Consider the following 15,092-nt stretch of genomic DNA (forward strand, 5'->3'; position numbering starts at 1 on the left):
GCATTTTGTGAGCAGTTAGTCAAAATTTAACATACGATTTCAGAAAAAAAGTAGAAAATCAGCTTTGTAGCCATTTTTAGGCACTCACTACAAGCTACTGGTTGCAGGGATATGTGTATGGAGCAAATTTTTGGTCCTACTCTTGAGAAACGTTAAAAAGAACAGTATTCATAGATTTGATGGCAACAGTCATTGTTTTACAAAGGCTCGAAATGCACAGATTTGCAATAAAAAACAAAGTCAGATTTTCACTTGAGAGTGGCGATCTTTAAGAAATCATGTTTAAAAACTATTTGGAGTATAGCTTTAGGATTTTGCATGGCTGAATAAATCAAAATGAAGTTTTTGTTTAAATTTTGTCAAGGAAATCTATGACATGAACTGGTGAGTTGGCATGGAATGACCCAAATTTAATAAATTTATCTGATAAACATTACTTTAATGTTTTAAAGTAAATTTTAAAATATACAATGAATGAAAAAATACCCTTTCAAAGCTATTACAAAACTTTCAAAGTTACAGAATGAAACTCCTTTAAATTGATATCAAAGCATAATCATAGTAATACATATCCATTTAAACAAAAAATAAACACATAATTTGATGTAAACATGGCTAATCAGGTTTACATCAAATTATGTGTTTATTTTTTGTTTAAATGGATATGTATTACTATGCTTATGCTTTGATATCAATTTAAAGGAGTTTCATTCTGTAACTTTGAAAGTTTTGTAATAGCTTTGAAAGGGTATTTTTTCATTCATTGTATATTTTAAAATTTTGCAATCTCACATTTAGAAATGTTTATTTTAATATTTCGTGTAATACTGAATTTATGATAGAGTATTTATGTTGCATTTTATGTTATAAGGTTCTGAACCAGTCATCAATATTGAAATTTATACAAATTTGTAATATTTCTGTTTTTGCATAGTCATTGACTGTACTTGTTTTTTATAGTGACATTAACTCTATTAAATATTTTTTGTAGACTTAATTATGGATAATTTGCATCTTTGTTAAACAGTTTGTTTTTGATTATTTAACCTGATTTTCCACTGTAATTATATCCGAGTTGGATTGTTCAATTTTGTGGTATATTGTATTGGTCTTTTAGTTTTATGTATTCTATAAAGTAACTGTAATAAAAAGTTACGAGTATGTTAATTAATATAATGAAAAACTTTAAACCAAGATATTTTTAAAATGATATTTATGAGATTCAGCTGTGAAACTGTATCAGAGTGAAAGAGTTATTACATTGTATCTTGATTATAGATTCTGGTTGACCTGTTAACATGTATGATTGTGATTTAGATATTTATCATGGAATTCAGTTATCATTATGTATTTTTCTTCAATTTAGTTGTATGTAATGACATGTAAGTGTTTTACAAGAGCAAGAGTAATACTAGTTTCTTGAACAATGTATAAGTAATTTCAATGTTCTTTTAAATTTTAAAATCACGGATGACCAAAGAAACCTGAAAGCAAAGGGGAGAGGGAATTTGTATTATGCAGACATACTAGGTATTTTCTGCTTCCTTTGTATAAGGTTTCTGGGAGTGAAGCTTTCTGAAATTTTGTTTATAAGAAACAATAAGAATACTATCTTTGATCTTATAGTTTCTGTTTGTTTTAATTCTGTGTGCAAAGTCTTATAAGTATGTCCTTGTTTGTTTTAGTAATGGCATATTCTTTTTCTCATCTCTTCACAGAACCTCTTACAAACAATGAAAGTAACAGCTGGGAAATGTTTAACAAATAAAAGTGGACTCTCATATTTTTTTTTTTATTAATAACCAAAGTAGTTCTGACTTGTTTGACATTCATTAGCTATTTATACTTGCTTTCTACAACTGAAGTACTAGCCATGAAAATGGTATTAAATAAATGTTGAAAAATTACAGTTCTGAAACATGTTTAAGTAGAAATATTTGATGTGTAAGTGTGTACTCACACCAGAAAGCTGTTCACTAGTTGTAAGAGGAATAAAATCACCTTTCTCCTAAAAATTGTAGAATAACTGTCATACATATTTATGATATATATATATATGGGTTTTAGTCTTCTTGGTATGGGTAGGTCAAAGTGTACATGTCACAGCTTTTTACAGAGCTATATTCAGAATTTAATTAAACTGCTTTATTATCTATTACAATCTGCACTTATTTTGTAAAGAAAAAGGATAATTTAAACTTATTTCTTTTTTTTATGGTGGTTACAAGGTCAGTCAAACCAATCAAATCTGTATATAGAGATATAAAATAAAGAGAAAATAAGAGACAAAATATGAAGTTTTACTCAGAAAATATTTGACTCTCATTTAAAAGGTTTTACAGAATACACAAAAGAAATTTTGAAATTTTGAGATGAAGAAAATATTCTTAATCTTATCGTAAAAATTGCCTTGTACTCTGAGCATTCAATACTCTTGATTCTATATATTTACAGACAAGTCTTTACTAAAAGTACTTAATTAAAAAATCTGATTGTTCGTGTACAAAATATTTGTAATGTTTATTGAAAGCTTGCCCAATTTTGTGAAGATACACAAAATGTATTAAATGTTACAGTATGGAAAGTCTGAAAGCTACTTTGTAGTTACAAGGTTTGTCACATTGCCCAACCCTGTATGGAAAGAGTTAAAGTAGTTAACTAGTCAAAGAAATGGAAAAATGTTTTTTGCATTAGTTGTATACTGTTCCAGATCATTTCTCTTTCATATCATGTGGACTTCTTCATGAAAATGATTACTTAAAGTAAAGAGGTAAACACCAATCCTTTCCTTCCGTATTTTTCTTCAGACCAGCAATGACATTGATAGGATACATGGATTGAGAAAAATAACAGTGTATAAAAAAACTGTGTATATAATGCAGGGTTGTCAGGTTGGAACAGATTTTGAAGTTCTTCACTCAGACTTTCATTAAACTTTATCCTCCAATAAAGGTATTGTCCCATGTCAATAAACCAGTTCTTTGATTGCATTTCATATTGAATAAAGATTGTTTTCATTCAATTTTACATTGAGTCAAATTTCATTCTGTTGTGTGAAACATCTTTTCATGAACCTCCTATTATATTGTGGGTTTTACCTGGTTACCCAAATGGAAATCGGTGAACCTGAGAGTGCTACACACTTTTTAAGAGTAAGAATGCACAAAAGATAATTTAACACTCCTACGAAAAGTGGGGCCTAATAGGGCCCAGAGCAACTTGATAGGTTATTAATATTAGGCTAATAATTTTGTATTTAAATGAAATTGCCATTTAAATCCATTAATGAATGGATTAACGAGATTCCCACTGTCCCTATCTACTATCTAGCAAAACCACAGCCAGGGGAACGGGCTTGGAGAAATCAGGACTAGAAACGTCTTTTCGTAGGAGTGTTAATATTTTTATTTGTAAGAAGAGAAATATCTTTAACTTTATTTTTTAAATGTTTGTTGTTAAATGGCTTTGCATTTTTGGTCTTGCTTATTTTATCAATGTTACAATTTTACTGAAAATATGGATAGTTATTGGTTTCAACAGTTTTCAAAATGAATCATTATGCTTACATTATTTAACCAGATATATATTTTATTTTATGGATAAATACATTAATGTATTACAGTAATTTTACACTTAAGAAAATTATAAATTCATTCTCAGTCCCATAAATACGTTTAGGCTGGATAAGAGCACAAAAACCATGATAAGTTCACTGTGTGACTGAAACCTTCAAAGGGTGGTGTCAAAACAATGTACAACCTGCCAGTATATTATTTATATCATTGGCTAGGTTTGATTTCTTGTTATTATTAATACCAGCCTGAAAAATAAAGGCTAGTGGAAATACACAACGTTCTGTACTTAATTATTGTTTTAGTACCTTATATATATATGTATATTTGTGCAGTTATTATGGTATATTAATAGTAATATCTTCTTAAATAGAAACTGTTAAGTTGACAAGAGGTTTAATTTACCTCAGTAAGAAAATTAGAAACTGACAAAATCCAAGAACCTACATTACAATTTCAAGAAATGAAACAACTGAACCTTGTAGGTTTAGGCTTTGGTGACTTATTAGAAAATTTCCTAAATTTCAGAGTTATTTTTTTTACCATGAACTGTGCTTTTAGTTTATTTGGAGTCATGACATTCTGCATTCTTTGATATGTACAAACCATGAACTAAAGAATTATTAAAATTATCAACTTATTTATCTACAAATTTATTAATTTTAAGCACAGATCTAGTATTTAGTCAGATAATTAAAATAACTTATTAATACCTAATCCTGGTGTAATGATTTGGTCTTTACATTTAAATATGTGCCAGATGTATTTTTATGGTTGCAGGCCTCCAAGTTGCCATACTAGTATTCCACTTTTTTTTTTTTTTAATTCATTAATTAAAAATATAATTTCCCAACTATGCCCACTTTTTCAGGAAAGGGATGGTGCTGGATATATTTCATTCTTTGTGCAGCTTTCCAGTATATTATTTTTATCTTTAGTTTGTTTTGATTTCTTGATGAAAAAATAAAGAAAAGTGGAAGTGTGTGTAATACTATTATTTGGTTCACATATCTCAATAAGGAAAACAAAGGAAATATTTCCTGCTCTTCTTGCTCACTTTACATGATTAAGGTAATTTGAATCAAATTTATAAGACTAAAATGGAAATGTAAGTACCAAGTGTAGAATTGTAAGATCACTATGACTTTCTGCTTCAATTGAAATGACATTTTTTAAAATTGAGTTATATCATACTGTCAAAAGTTTTATGCTAGAACATTTTGTGTAGGTTATAAGCAAATAATAAATGTATAAATGTAGGTCGTCACAAATTAGTATATTGAAGATTATTTTAAGATTTTACAAATATATTTAGTTGTATTTGAAAGACCAATAACAAACTTGTTTACTCACTAGACAGAGGTGTGTGAATCTGTAGAATAAACTGGCAGAAGCAAGGGAAAACTTTCTGAAAACGAAGATCTTACAGAGTTTGGTACTGAAGGCTATACTACTAATGAAACATAAGTACTTCAAATGCTGAAAGTTACTACATGAATATACTTAGATGTGTTTAGAAGGCTATGAATGACCCTCATTGTTTAAACAAAATAAAATTAATTACATCTGATTTTCTGATGCTTTAGTAGATAGTCATTTCTTGGCTTTTTGTTTTTTTTAAATCATTTTATGGCCTCAAATTTATGAAATATCTTTGCTGGGAATGTGTTTTTATGTTGTAAGCAACTACCAACAAGGCATTTCTTACTTACGAGGTTACCTGGTTTTTAATTTTATGGACAAGGAATTCCAATAAAATTTTAATTTCAGCTAATATAACTTCTTTCAAAATGTCATACTAGTTTCTCACATTTGGTTGCTTTTGTTTTTGCTTATTTGTTCACTCTCTTTAAACAATATGGTAGTGATGTAAAATTGTTAAAATAACAAAGCCATTAGGCTTGTTATTCCTAAGAAAAAGTATGAGTGATACATTCTTATACACTACTCTAAAGACAAATTTTGGAAATTTTTTCGCTGTATAAAAATTAGTATTGGGTATTTGCTTGAAAAAGAGTATTCATCACACTAGATAGGTAAACAGCTACAACTATGCAGAATTCAGGTGTCTGAAAATAGTATTTTATACCTAACAGTAGTTTTCAAAATGTTACTGTCCAATATTTGAACTTCATAACAGAATTATCAAGAGGATTGTGATATAGAAACAACTGCAGTTAAGCTTGATTTTTCATAATTTTTCTTAGGCTTAAAATGGCTCTGTGCTTTGTTGACTTAGGGATTTTGTATCACCAGTAAATTTCTTGTCTTGTGTAATGTATAAATAGGATTTTAGGTGTTTTTTAACTGCTGTAGGCCTAGTTGAGCTACTATTTTGTAGAAAGTATGTTTTAAAAATTGAAATGTTGATGAATGTATATGTTAAAATATATTTGTGCTTGTATTGCCTGCAGATACTCTGTAATGGAAATTTCAACAAGAGAAAATCCACATTGGTCTGCAAGTAACTTGCTCTGTGTAAGTAGTAAATTAGATAATAATGAATATTGGTGTTCTGTAGTTTTTAATCATTTTGTGTTGCATATTGAATATTTAAGCTTTATAAGTTTAAATGTAGATCACCAGAACATTTTTATGCCATATATGCACAGTGTAATAATGTAACTATTATAAAACATACATTATGCTTACAAAACTATATTTCTAATATGAAGGTACCACACAGTTATGTCTTATTTAATACAGCTAAGGATTTCACTGGCTGATTAATTCTGTTTTATGACAAAACATTTTGAAGCATAAGATGAAAGTATGTCTCTCTGTCACACTTTTCATTTAGTAACATGTATTTTGTTTACTTTTAAGTAGTCTTGATTTTATATGAGTTTGAATTGTCCTTATCTGGTGTTTGTAAACTTATTGATATATATAGCTTTATGGTGAGCAGTTTATTTACCATCAGTTATCACTTGATGCATGACATTTTAAAATCAAACTGAGAATTTTGTCCCTGTGTAAAATATAATATTGAGTATCTTTATGAAAAATAATATTTATCAAAGTAGCTAAGCTAAATAAGCTACAACTGTGTATAACTCATATGTGAAATTGTGGCTAATAATTTCAGTACAGAGGTGAAATGGGGAGGTGTGCTACATATTTGGTGTAGAAAATGTTCTTTCAAAACATTCGTTTGGGTAAAGTGTTCAATTTGTACAAAGAATATTTCAGTCTTGTTTTAGAATTCATATGAATACACTTCTCTGCAGATTTTACTATTATCAGCTGCTGTTTGTCACCTGTTTACTCACTATGTAGTGCATGGCTATTATAAATACATTTATAATGCAGCCAAATTGTTTAATTTTTTTGAAAAATATTATGGGTTTTACAACAATTTCGAACTTAGGAGATTTTAAAGAATACTCTGTGTGAAAAGATATGAACAATAATAATCAAATAGTCTTCTACTAACACAGACTAAGAATTAGAAAGATATACAGGTTTTTTTCAATTAAGATAATTAACTTTTAATTGTAATGTTTTCATTCTCTTTGTCATATATGATGAAAATTATTTGTCAAAGCACATTAATGAATATGTGACAATACAGAAAATACAGTTAAAATCATCCAGTGAAGAAAAGCTGACTTACATTTCTTGTAAAAATATAAAGCATTTCCCATGATTTAAATACTAAATTTAGTAAAGCGTTTCCAGTGAAAACCAAAAATAACTCTGCTTAAATTTGGAAGCAAAACCTGTATCATGAAGCTACCAGAACATATTTGGTGCTTCATATAATATAGTATATTTTTGTATTTTGATGTAGATAATGCTCATCTGTCTTCTAAGGAAGGAGATATAAAGCTAATGCATCGATAAAATCTCTGCAGTTAAATATTTGTTGCTGTTAGATTATTGTACTGTTCGGTATTATTTTTTTCACTTTGACTGTGCCAGTTCAAGTGTACTGAATGATGAAGTAATTTTTGTAAAAAACTAAATTAAATATTGAATATTATGTCTTAATATTAACAAGTTTTGAAGGCCACCATTCTTTAAGATATCTTATTGTGATGGTTGAAGCTGCATTATAATGTATTTCACAGCATGTTTTACTAGTTACTGTGTTTAATAGAATATTTAATCAGATTGTTTTTGATATCTTATATCAGAAATCATGGTCCAGAAACTTTTAATTACTCTTGGATTCTTCAAAATAAGAAAACTTTTTTAAAATTTAGAATTCTAAATTCATTTGTTTTGATAAATAGTGAAGAGTCTTATATTTTAGATATATAATGCATGAGATTTTAAAGTTGGAATTTCTACATCCTTCAAAAAAAATACAGATAACTGAGGCCAGCTTTAGTATGTTGGTTAATGTTTCATGCTAAAAATGCTATAAACAGCCATTCCTATCACTTAGCTCAAAGAAACTCTCGATGGTGGATTTTTCTGACTAACTCAATAGTTCAATGGCAGGTGTGATCATACATAGTTCTTAGAAGAATCAAACCTAGCCATTTCTTATTTTAATGCACACCTTAAGACTTCTCATATATGCTGCACCAACATTTGCAGTTTCCTTGTGCATCTTTCTTCTCACAGGGCCTTGTGTAGGGTTTTACCTTCACAGGATCCTTTATCTTGTGTTTTATCTTGATGTTATGTTTTCTAAGATCTATCTTTCCTAATTTATCTGCACAGTAGATTTTGTACTTCTTCCTGTCAGTCATTTCTCCCTTATGTTGATATCCTTGTACATCTCATCTTCATCTGCTGGCCTTGGATTTACCAGTTCTTCTTTTGTACTTCTTCCTGTCAGTCATTTCTCCCTTATGTTGATATCCTTGTACATCTCATCTTCATCTGCTGGCCTTGGATTTACCAGTTCTTCTTTTGTACTTCTTCCTGTCAGTCATTTCTCCCTTATGTTGATATCCTTGTACATCTCATCTTCATCTGCTGGCCTTGGATTTACCAGTTCTTCTTTTGTACTTCTTCCTGTCAGTCATTTCTCCCTTATGTTGATATCCTTGTACATCTCATCTTCATCTGCTGGCCTTGGATTTACCAGTTCTTCATTTTCTATAGCCAATTGACTGCCTTCTGGTTCTTCATCTTTAATAGCCACTCCTGCCATGTTCACCTTTGCAACAATGAATGCACTAGTATGGTCATCTTCTCTTTTGAAGTACCTCTTTAACAGATTGGAATGGTAGACCTTGATTTTCCTCCATCCACACTCACCTTATAATGTATTTTGTAGACCATTTCCTGTAATGCAAAGGATCCTTTCCACTGCCATATAAGCTTGGGTAGCAGAATTAAGACCTTTTGTCTGACTTTGAAATGTTGATCCTTGACCTTGTACTTCCTACTGTCTTTCATGTGTTTAGCTTCACCATTATAACTGCTTTGATAGGTCAGATTTAGTACTCCTTTCCAGCTCCATGTTTTGTTGATCACTTTTTTGTGGACACTATTCTAAGGTTTCTGCAGAGATAGGTCTTTCACCTCCCAAGAGCTTGATGTTTTGCTTATATTCTTCTCTTGAGCTCTTGTAGTGTTGGCAGTTGTTTCATTAGTCTCCTTTCTGTCTAGTTCCTTCAAATTTCTACTATCTGATATATTTCCAATTACCAACTTTTTTATTGGTGCCTTGATACACATGGTTTCAAGGTCTCCTTCAATGTTATGCCCTTTTTATTTTTAGTAGACTGTTAGTTGACAATAACACTTTTTATCAATTTTGGTCATTCATTTTATTTTACTATATTATAACAGTGTACTTCAAGAACAAGGTGTAACTTGTAAATATATAAATTTTATATATGTTTGACAGAAATTTTAGCTTCTATTTAATGATTAAATACTTTTTATGTACGTTATTAACAAGCCTACTCGAGAATTTTTAGCCTCCTTAAACTATATTCTATTATAAATACCTTTTGTGTATAATGGCTAAACATTTATCCTTAATGTTTTCTTACCATCTAATTTCTGTAATATAACCAGTGTTATGTTTTAGTAACTGTAATGAACATTATTATAACTGATTTGCTTTCAAAATTGTTATTCTAGCTTTCTGCAAATCTACTCAGTTAATGAAAAGATTGAGTAATGATAGTTTAGAGAACTGTATCTGCAATATCCAACATTAGATTGACTTTTTGCAGGTTAAGAGAAAGTGTTTTTAGTTTTGATTTACCTATAAAAATAAAAAGACAAATACCGATGAAGTTATTTTAACTACTATTTATTTATTTTTAGTAAAAATGATATCTCTTATATATGTATTTGCTGCTTAAGAATTTTGCAAAAATAATTATTTGTTCTTTAAATAGACAAGTTCAGCAGGAGACAAAGTGTCTGTTTTAATATGGGCATAACTATGTTATTATTAATTTTAGAGTAGCACTCGGTGATTAGTAAGTTATAAAAATATAACTAACTACATTATTCACTTTTACAAACTCCTTGATGGAATTTCCAGCAACTTTGAGGGTTCATAATTTAAATTTGTTGCAAAATATTTACTCAGTACTTTACAGATCAGGCCCATATACAGAGTGTTTGAATAGGGGGTTCTAATTTGTGGAATAAAATCCAACACATATTGTATTAAACACAATCTATATGCAAAGTTAATGCTTATTGGGGTCTGAAGGCATGCTCCCAGAAAATTTGTAAAAACTAAATGCTGTGAATGCATAACATTCACAAATATTCAATGAAAAGTCAAATTATCTTTCTGTTGTAATATTTCATGATTTCACATTTCACAATTATGTGTGTTTTATAATAGTAAAGTACTTTGCCATCAACATGAAGAGTAATTATTAAGTGTTAAATTATATTAATAATTTAAACACCCCTGTACAACAACAGCATATTAGCTTTTTCAGTTATTTGCTATCACATACATGCACATATGCACTATTAAGTTAACATATTAGCATTAGCATGCTCTATTCTTCTGGGGTGCTCTTTTGTAAATAACACACAGAGTCAATGTTGATAGCAGTGTCATAATGGTTATGTATTAAAGTTAGAGTACTCAGTCTTTCTTCAGTTTGTGTACACCTCAGGTAATTATTCAGCTGGTGTTACCAGTGCTTGAAGTAATTTGACACTCAAGTAAACCAGTTTCCATATCATCAGTGTCTTTACTATAAAAATTTAATTCAATAGTGACAACCTCACAAGCTTCACATTTTCCAGCATCAGAGAAAGACTGAAATGGTGACAGAGCTGTGTCATTAGCAGCATCTGAAAATAAAAATATATAGCAGTTTTAGAGAGCAAACCAGTATGTAGCTTTATTCTAACATTTTTGTTTATATGGTACATAAAATCTATAATAAAGATTGTTGTGGTACATGGACAATCTGTTACTATGTACTCATCTATATATAAACAAATTACAATATCATATAAAACGTATTCATGGATTAAACCCAAACTTTGTAATTTAAAACACCAGACATATAATAGTACATACACAAGTTAGCTACCATACTTGCTTGTTAAAGGCTATATTAACTACTACAGCAGCAAAGCTACTTTGTATACTAACATCATTTGCTAGTTCCTTTCTTTTAATGGCAAAAAATAATTTGTATTTCACTGCAATCAATCACATTGGCACTTTATTCTGTTCAGTGAGAAGTATCAAATAAATGTTACTGATACTTACTGTAAAGAATTTGGCCTACAAAATCTAACAGTAATAATACAGCTTTAGGTTTCCCATTACAAAATGTGTCAGAAGAAACCATTGCATGCAAATATTATGAGTTAAAACATGCTAATGCTTTATCAGAAGAATATGAAGCATGTAGAAAATACCATAATACCATAAGCACATGTGCTATAACTATATATAATTAAAAACACCTTAGTTGTGAAAAAACAGTGTGGACAAAAAAGGATTGAAAATGTGACTTAAAAGAATGAAATAAAAATGGGTGGCTAAACTGGTATGTACAATTATGGTATTGATAAGAATTTTATGGCAAGTATGCATTCATTACTTAGCCAGACCATGTTTTTTGATGAAATTGGGGCATGTTGACAATGAATAACGAATAATAAGCAACCACCCACATCATATTTACATATCTGCATGTACTTTCACCCTATAGTCTTGCTGCTTTAAATCAGTCGATTTTAATCTGAATGACAAAAACTGAAGCTGTAGTAAAACATTTAGACTGGTAGCTCAAGTGAGTGTTTTTGTGTAGGTGTGAACAAAGATTTTTGTCAAATATGAATGTCTGAATGTCTTTTGTTGAATAACTTTGCACAAATGGCTTATGTGTAGACAAAACTTGATACCTAATTGTAGATTGTAAAGGTCTTATCAGTGTACCAAATTTGAAAAAAGAAATCCATAAAAGTTACATATGATTTTCCATCAAATAAAGTTTACATACTTGTGGTAAAGAAAACAGAAAGGAAAAAAATTCGTCCAAAATTGGAGATTTTATATTTTGTGTATTTCTTAATGCATTACTTTGAAATTTAATATTTGAAGAAATGGTCCAGTAGAACAACACCACATAGAGTTTGCAGTAGTTTGGATTTCCACAGTACCAGCTACAAAAAGTAGAATATCACTAAACTATACACTCTTGTTAGTAACACTCAGTTTGTCGTAAAATTTGTTTTGCTGCACAACATGCTATCATGTATTTTGATAAGAATTTTTTTACATCACAAAAATAGGTGTTTGCCCCACATCCTCCCACCACCTTCTGCATACATCTGTGTGGATAATATTAAAATGTATGAAGTGTAAGTTGTCTTTAACCTATTTATGCATTGGCTTTAAGTTAAAACAGATTTTTTTAAAGAACATTATTATTTTAGTCAGAACACTTACTAAAAATGTATAAGAAACATTATGTGAGAAAAGCTATTGGGCTTAACAAGCAATAAAAATAATTCTTGTTATCTTACATAAATAGTATGTGTGATTGGATTTGTTAAGTTACTGTATTATTATGTATTTTAACATTTGTATTAGAAATTCTAAAGTACACATACTCAGTCTTTTTTACATTGATATAAAATCTGGTCAATCCTTTTGGGTAACTTTCGGAATGGCACTTGTGTATGCAAAATACAAAAATCATGATGAACATTTACTAAGAGTTGGAGTTAAAGTTAAATATGACATTCATCTTTTTGAAAATTTATGCTTGAGGAAAGTTGATGTAGAGTAGTAATTTACTTGCAAGTAGACAAATTATGAAAAATAAAAATATCATATCACTTTTGCATTTATAAATTCATGTAAATGCCTACAACAACAGTAGAAAAATTAAAATAACAGCTAAGTAGTGTTTGCTAGTAACTCTTATAAAGTATAAAGTTCTGTTGTTATTGTACCCTGCAGTCTCATTGATGAGTTCCTATAAAAATTAAAGTACTGGTATTGGTAAGTTCAAGTTGTTGTGTGTTAGTTACTTTTAAGAGCTATGTATTTATTCTTTTTATCAAGGTGTAACATTGATGATATCATACTTTTACATTATATGATAGATACCAAAACTACCTAGCTTTTTACTTGGGTCTTGTTCTTCATTTTCTCCATGTAGTCTTTAGGTGCTTTGGGATTAAAGACAAGTGAGCAGTCTTCCTGCATCCTTATGGCCCACTTAATCAGTATTTCAGTTGTACAAATGTAACTGTTGGAAGGTACTTCTTTGCATACAAGAATGTTATAGAAGGAAAGGGAAACTTATGAACCTTGGCCATTTTTTCATTATTACAATCACCTTTATGATATATTTGTTATAAAATATCTGTGTCTATTTTAAAATGATTGACAAAAAAACATTAAAAATTTCTTATTGTATGATACAGATTTAGAATTATGTTAAAAATTGATAAATTACACGTCTTTTGCTTCATCACATGTATCATAAAAATTTGTATAAGTAACTTTTCAAATATTGCAACAGTTTTTATTATTCTGTTTGATTTTGTGAAGCTATTTCATAGATACATTAAGATTATTTTTAGCTGAAAATTTGTATATGTAATGATTTGATTATATTACCCATAATCTATTGAACAAGATTTGTTGAAGTCTACAAATATTTATCAGTGTTACAAGATGTTAAAAAAAGAACTATGTGCATGACTCACTATAATACTTGCTGCAGTTGTGAAGACAAAGTGTATGAATAATTAATTTTATTTATTCTTATTTTTTGTTTTGATTTTGGCTTTCTAAGGGCACAGCTCTAACATACATATATACACTGCTGGCCAAAATCTTAAGGCCAATCAACATAAGAAAAAATATGCGTTTTGCATTGTTAGACTCAACCACTTACTTGAGAAGAGCTTCGAAAGATGAAGAAAGATAAGAAAAGAGAAAATAAATATAAAAAACTTTTTAGCACTTAATAGGCAAAATGTGAACACTATGAAATTATCCTAAATACTAGCTGGTCAAAAGTGTAAGACCATACTGAAACGAAATGTTAATCGGTAAACACATAACGAAAATTAGTCATTTGATGTTCAAGCATTAGCGTTGTCAACATCTCCCACTGACATCTCCTGTGTTACATTGGGTAAAACCATGGCAAAGGCTAAAAAGTTGACAGAGTTTAAGCGCGGCAGAATTGTCGAGCTGCAAAAGTAAGGTCTCTCTCAACGTGCCTTCGCTGGTGAGTTGGGCATAGTAAAACTGCTGTTGCAAATTTTTTAAAAGGATTCGATGGGTTGTCTGACAAGACACCAGCCAATCGTCGAACCAGAGTAAGGGCCTTACGGACGCATTTTGCAGTTCAAGAACAATAAGACGGCATCTACGAGAGAAAGGTTATCAAAGCCATAAACGTCTTCAAAGGCCATGCCTCCTTCCACACCACGAAACAGCTTGGTTAAACTTTACTGAGAAGCACCAAACATGGGATGTAGAAAAGTGAACGAAGGTTTTGTTCTCTGATGAGAAACAAAATGAGTTTGAATGGTCCAGATGACTTCCAACGTTACTGGCATGATAAGGATACCCCACCGGAGACATTTTCTACACGACACAGTGGAGGAGGTTTCTTCATGATCTGGGGTGCTTTCTCCTTCAATGGAACAATGGAGCTTCAGGTTATACAGGGGCGTCAAACAGCAGCTGGCTACATTGGCATGTTGGAAAGAGCATCCTCATTGACTGAAGGCCCTCACTTGTGTGGAAATGACTGGATCTTTCAGCAAGACAATGCTGCAATCCACAATGCCTGCAGGACAAAGGACATTTTCATGGTGAATAACGTGATTCTTATGGACCATCCAGCGTGTTCGCCTGAACTTAACCCCATTGAAAATGTTTGGGAGTGGATGGCAAGGGAAGCCTATAGAAATGGACGTCAATTACAAACAGTGCATGTTCTTCGTGAAGCCGTCTTCACCACGTGGAATAACATTCTATCCAGCCTTCTGCAAATGCTTATATCGACCATGCCAAAGTGAATGTTTGAAGTTATTCACAATGACGACCGTGCAACTCACTACTGAGACCTTTTGTTGGGCATTTCC

The sequence above is a fragment of the Tachypleus tridentatus genome, chromosome 10, assembly GCF_004210375.1.
Source record: "Tachypleus tridentatus isolate NWPU-2018 chromosome 10, ASM421037v1, whole genome shotgun sequence".
Classification (NCBI taxonomy): domain Eukaryota; kingdom Metazoa; phylum Arthropoda; class Merostomata; order Xiphosura; family Limulidae; genus Tachypleus; species Tachypleus tridentatus.